This window comes from Styela clava, chromosome 8 (assembly GCF_964204865.1).
Source record: "Styela clava chromosome 8, kaStyClav1.hap1.2, whole genome shotgun sequence".
Taxonomy (NCBI): domain Eukaryota; kingdom Metazoa; phylum Chordata; class Ascidiacea; order Stolidobranchia; family Styelidae; genus Styela; species Styela clava.
This window is the reverse complement of record NC_135257.1, coordinates 8,811,337-8,818,051: the sequence shown is the minus strand read 5'-3', so window position 1 is coordinate 8,818,051 and position 6,715 is coordinate 8,811,337. Positions and strand designations below refer to the sequence as shown.

The 6,715-nt window shown below is 35.4% G+C and overlaps 1 long non-coding RNA gene across 1 annotated transcript; it reads right to left on the bottom strand.

Moving 5' to 3' along the window:
• Positions 1–5,049: 5,049 nt before the first annotated feature.
• LOC144425725 (uncharacterized) lies at positions 5,050–6,609 on the bottom strand. The gene is made up of 2 exons (XR_013477598.1): positions 6,481–6,609; positions 5,050–6,195 (listed from the first exon to the last, which is right to left on the bottom strand). It is a non-coding gene; the product is annotated as an uncharacterized LOC144425725 (long non-coding RNA).
• Positions 6,610–6,715: the final 106 nt, after the last annotated feature.

The following is a 6,715-nucleotide window of genomic DNA, read 5'->3' as shown; positions in this document are numbered from 1 at the left end:
CGTGGTTGGCGCAGTAAGACGTAACCGATAAGTTATTACGTGAGCTTGTATTGTTCCCCGAGGACGACGATAATTACTTTTTTGTTCTCGTGCGGAATTGTGAGTTCAGTATGAAAAACAAGTTAGTATATTATAATCATCGGCGACGAGATGCTAAAAATAGTTAATAAAGAGGTGAATGGCAACCAAAATTTCTTGATTGAAAAGCGGTATTATAAAACATTAAAACCAAAACGGAAGATAATATGATATGTTTTGTTTTAACGGACTCGCGACAGATTAAAAACGCTTTTTTAGATATTTTAAATCACAAACTTTGATGTTATGTTAGGTTGTCTATGAAGTTATATCATGCGAGTTACCTAAATCGATTCAATTGTGCGCTCGATGTACCTTTTTATCCATTCTGAAACTACCGATAAAGCCAAATGCTACTTTTTTCAGTCGCGATGCGATGCAATATAGGTTTATTAAACAATTTGTTATTGCGAAAAAAATACATTCGTTGTTTCTCATTTGATGTCCGTGGATTGGCGAGGTAATTCTGGTTTGTAATGATATTATATTGTCGTAAGTCAACGCATCCGCAGGTTCCATTGAACACAATGAAGCCAATAAACAAGGCATTTGAACATGCAGGCATCAGTCAAGGATTGCGCAATTGTAAATTGTACTCATTGATATTTAAACACCGCTGAGATAACAAATTGATCATTTTGATCGTGAAACCAAACGCTCAAACGGGATGGCGACTTTACGTAATTTGTAACTTCCTTTCCGTAACTTGAAATAATTACGTAATTCCCTAAATTACGTGCAAGCCTAGTCCCTAGGTTTTCGCCGGTGAAAAAATAGTCCTTGACCAAAAAAGGTTGGGAAACGCTGCTTTAGAAGAAATGGATATCAAACGGAATTATATGGCCATGGAAGGTTAGATGTTTCGCAAACAATTTTCTCTTATTCGATATATCTGGCCTTACTTTGTTTTAACGTCACATCTCAATATCTAAAAACGCCTAAAATTTCTCCTGGTTTAAAAGTCTAGTATAAATAAGTATGTTTGTTCAAAATTTGAAAGATTTTACAGATTATCATCCCTTAGTGTCGTCATCAAAATTATTTTGTCATCTACGTATCAATTGTTTATACACTGGTACAAATATCTAAAAAAATATTGATGTTCTAAACCTCACCTATATTTGAATGAATATGCAACGGGTAATAACGGATGGTCACCATAAAACGGATCCAAACTAGTATGGGAATCGATTAGGTAATAGATTAGATTTTATAGCACAATACATACAAGCGAGCAATGTGCTATTTTTGAAAATAAATAAAAGGCACCCTATAATCAGCCCATCGGTATTTGAGAAAAACCAAGATGGATAGATTTCAATCATCGAACAGTTATCATTTCTCTTCAAAAAACATGAATCATAGACAAAGCGCCCACTGATTTGGCGACTGTATACGAACTCGACTCGAATTTGCGAAATACAATGCAATACTAGTTGTCGAAAAGTTTGGATCGATAGATGCATTATCACTGAATAACGACAAGTTGAGGGGAAAGGCAATTTACTCTCCATTGTGCCCGAATTCAGACTCTTCTTGGTCTTGGTCCATTTTGAGTTTATTTTAACTCGATATTTTGTATTTTTGTATTACAAATTAAGCAAATGACTGACTGGAACTTGTGGATGAGAGACTTGATATTAAAGTTAATCATGAGCTACAACGTTTTGTTTGGGTACACCTGGTGATAAAAAGTTAAGTTGGCGGGACTAATGCATAGTGGGGTAAATGTAGTTTTTATTTAGCGAATAGGAAATTCCTTTGCGACACACATCTTACTACCAAAATGCTTTGAAAAACGTCTGTCAAGTGTCCCTCTGTACCCCACTTGTGGGGCACAATGCGTCAGTCTGTCAAAGTTCAACGAAGTATGCCCTAAAAAATAAGCAATTAATCAGCATAATCGCCTGAAGAACAGGGAGACTTCAAATTTGAAGATTTAATATTTTTAAGATCAATGTTCAACTGAAATAGTTCCAATATTTTGACAAAAAATTTTATTGTTTCCTAAAATCTAAATCTGGAAATATTATTGATTCTGGAATATATTCCATATTGGGCTATGGGTCGAAAGAAACCATAATCTTACACAAAATATACCGCATCTCTAGGTCTCTGAGCACTTATTGTATCAAACACTCTCGAATTTTGCGAGAAGTTTTTGTTAAATTGTTCAAACATCTTAATTAACTGTTAATCTTGATAGCAAACATGGGGAGCAGGGGGGGGGGGGGGGGGGGGGGCTGACTGTGATGGTCGTATCGCTCCCCAGTCTATACCGAATAACTGTGTGTTTTGTATATAATTTTTATTGATTCAATGCTTGTATTCTGGTTGACAAAATAAATCTCCCTCTCGTAATCAGTCATGTTTTTTAACCTAGTTACGAGACCGGTATTGTACCATTATAGGTTGGAGATATTCATCTTTTTTGTATACCGGTACCGTACAACTTCTCCTGCCTATTGGCAAGATGGCCAACATTTTTGTTCGTAGGCCCATTTCAGTATTTACTAAATAATTTAGTTTTCACCTCTTGCAGCCTTGGTACGGTACCGGTAGTCTAAATAACACGTCAGCATGCCTTCAGTAAATGATTGCTAGCTGTACAGGTATAAATGCGTAAAACCAGTAAACAAACGTGATAGAAATGGTACGGGTTATAGATTGTCAATGTTAAACGCTTCCAGTACCGGACGGATACGGTCACGGACCCAAAGCGACATTAGGGCCGCATTTGCAGCGCATATCCCACAGAGCACGGCGCGTTGGCAGAATCTCATGGTCTAGTGAGAATGACGTCATCGGAAACACCGCGCTCATTAAAATTTGAATGAACGATTATCAAAAATCTTGAACATGTTTATCATGATAAAAATATCCAAATAGATGTAAAAAATATTCTATCCTCAAAACTGCTCACGTATACAATGAAAGATATCTAGAAAATTACAAAAAATGCAAATTTCTGCTCTGGTGATCACATTCCCCATAAGAGCTAATGTTAAAAAAAAAATTTTACATCACTTTTTTTTTGCGCGTAGGATGGGTTTTTAATGAATAAGGTCTATTATTACGTCATATTGCTGATTTATGATTGTTACGGAAATAAACAAGGAAATCGATGCTCGAGGAACCCATTTTTCTCGTCATAGCGATCCCGATATAAAATAGATCGCTAGCGTTAACTCAGTGGTTCCCAACCTTTTTTATGTCGCGGCACACTATACAGCTATTTAAATATTCGGGGCACACCTATCACAAAACAGGAACATTTCCTACTCTTGAAGCCATTTAGCTGTAAAATAATAAAAAGCATAGAAGATCAGATAAGAGAAATTTTATTCTTGGTATTATAACACATCCTGTATTTAAAATGGATGGTTAATAGTTACCGATATTATAACTGTTTTCTTGCAATATTGTACACGAGACCCATCTTAGGAGCACCTCACATTGTTGTAAGAGATGCGCGGCCGCACGGGTAATACGAGACGAGAATACGTTTTGGTTTTTCTCGCCCTTCCCCTGAATGTAGCCTTATTATTATCACAAGTATTCTCACTTTTGCACAACCTAATTCATTTTTGTTACAATCTAATGTTTCTCCCATTGCCAAAATCATTCAACGGTGTGATTGTCGGCACTAGCGAAAGAAATGAAAGAGGCAAACAAACCGTATTTCATTACAACAATTAATTATTCTCGCTAAAAACACTAAATAGGTTTAGGGTTGTTATAAACAAATTTCACCGATGAACGAATCTTTTCACGTTATGAATTTCGTGCAAGGCCCGAGCATAATTTGGTGGCAAATATTGTAGCATTTACTATGTCCAAACGCTCATTCGACTTTTCAGACCGCAGAAACTATCCGAAAAATAACCGTTTCTGGGTTCGAGATATGAAATAATCGTCAATTTCACCACGCTTTAGTGGAGTAGTGTAATTTACCAAATTTAATGAAGGATTTATTATTAAGTTTTATTGCATCAGTGTTTGTGCTACTACGCGTTTTGCCTGATTACTGGCGTGATTACAGATCGCAAGGATGGGCAAAATAGAATATTTTTATCGAATCGAATAATTCGAATATTTTTAACGAATTGTCGAATATCGGATATTTTTAATATATACAAATACAATGGCAGGCATTCCAATGTTGATGAGCTATTTCCGCCCGTCCGCTCTTTTTTTACAAGAACTAATTCTTACTCAACGTTTGGTTTTATATTCCTGGGAGAACTATGCGTTCATATGGGCGACATATTAGGCCGCGAGCCGAGGCCCTGAAAAACGCCTAGAAAGTGAGTTTCGTAGCGCACATCAGGTAACTACCTGAAAATGATTTTAAAATGTTCCTTAAAAATTTAGTAACAAATATTGCCTTGTTCCCACTTCCAAAAGTTGCACGTTTTACGGAAAAGACGCTTTTACTACAAGAAATATGTGCTACGATCTGTCCTATATTCTCTACATTTTCGGCACTGAACAATGACTTCTGCATGACGTAACAATTGAATTAAACCAGCTGTTAGCGAGCGGATGAATATTAGTTATTTCTGCTCGACCTTGCGCTGAGTTGGGCAGGCTTTCCATAGCCCTGTTTAGTTATTATTAGTTAAGTTATGCTAAGACGTTGTTGAAAAATGTATAAGTAAATTATTAAACACTTGTAGATCCTTACCACGGATATGGGCTGTGAGACGAAACCATGAAAACGCCCAGAAAATGAGTTTCGTAGCGCACATCTGGTAACTAAATAAATTCTTCAGTTTTGTGTGAAAACGAACATAATGAACGCATAACATCTTGTTCCACAATCCTGGTGCGAAATTGAATATAAGAGGTTCCCGGAAATTCAATAACCATAAGTTTACAACGCATACATAAGAACTATACAATTCGAGAGCCCTACAGCACACTAACACAAATGTATTCCTGTAATGTTTTGCCTGACCAAAATCGGACTTCCTCAGTCAATCATAATTTATTAGGTAGATTACGAAAAATATGGCATACATGTAACCAACAACAAAAAATACTTTAATTGTGTGACAGGAGTCGGGAGTGACCTCGAAAGCAGCGACACCAACAACGCTGATTCACATTTGAGAATAAATTTTATGTAATAACCACAAGCAGTTTACAACAAGAACAGCATAAAAAGCTACATCCATTTTATAGAAGCTATCAAGTATCAAACGTATTTATTTTTAAGCAATGAAGTCGCAAATTAACATCGTGAGCACGAAAACACAAATAAATCAGTTATTTCTCACTTAAAAATTTACCGCAAAAGTCAAGAAAATTAAATGAATGTACAATATGTACATAACATAGTGAACAGAAATATTACAATTTACAATTAATCTTTTTTTAGTTTATGTGGTTATGTATTTGAACAAAGGCAATAATATTTCTAGAAACAGGACTACGACACTAACAAATGTCCAAAAAAAAAAAAATGTATGATACTTATTAAATCAACTGTAATATCTAATTCACTTTCTTCTGAATTGTTTTTGAAATCCACTATCTCAAAAATCGACTTTTCCTCTATAGGTGTACTGTGATTTCTGCAGTCAATACAAAAACAAAAATCTGTGCAATTTAAGTTGATTTTGGCACACTTTCATAAATTATTTTGACTATTTTTCTTTGCAGTTTGCCAACTCAAGAACTGATTTGAGGGCCACATGCTTCTTCAGTGAATCATTGTTGGGTGGAGAGTATAATCCTTATGTTTGACAGTGTTAAATAGACGTGCCCTGGTATCATTTACATTCTTCATATCCTCTTCAAATTCCTCAGCTTTATTTATTAATACCTCGTTAACCTCAAAAGATCTTCATAGTCGAGGGAAAAAAATGAATTGAAAATCTCAATGAAGTCTCCAACATGAATTTGATGGGCAGTTCCAATTGCAGAAAAGTGCTAAAGTATTTCAATATGAATAGCCCATCTAAGCTGTTTGCAACTATTATGATTCTCATATACCTTTAAGCATCAAGACTTCTTGTTTAATCCATTTTATAGCACTGATAGCAGCAGGGATCAGAGCCTGCGTTAGGTCGGATTGGTGGAACATTGCCGTTTTCTTTTGTAGTACAGTATCTAAAATAAGGAAGAAAATAATATTTGGAGCAGCATGATTTTAAAAATACCCCTAAATACTAACTAATACCTTGAATACATAATGCATTTTATCTGATGTACTAAATGAGCGTATATATGCTCATTGCATGTTCTACAGTCCAGCAGTGTTTGCATACCATTACTAGACTATATCTACACTAAATTTTGATATATCACAGTCTGAAATGTCCTATTACAGTATGAGTATGGACTATAGACTATATTTTGAAACATCAACTGTTTGTCTACAACTTCATTTCTCACCTCTCAATCATTTCCAATGCTACCTTTCTTTCCACTCCGGCATAACTTATCATTGCTTCTCAGGTTCTTGTCGACTCTATGAATTTAGATTTAGACCAACCGACATTAGTAAAATTGATTAATTTCTTCTCTTTCACACAACCGTGCATTACAGAAACAGCCATTCATTTCTATTTCCAAATATGCTGTGGCCTATATAGTAGTATAAGTCTGCTGAATAGTCATTAAATTAATC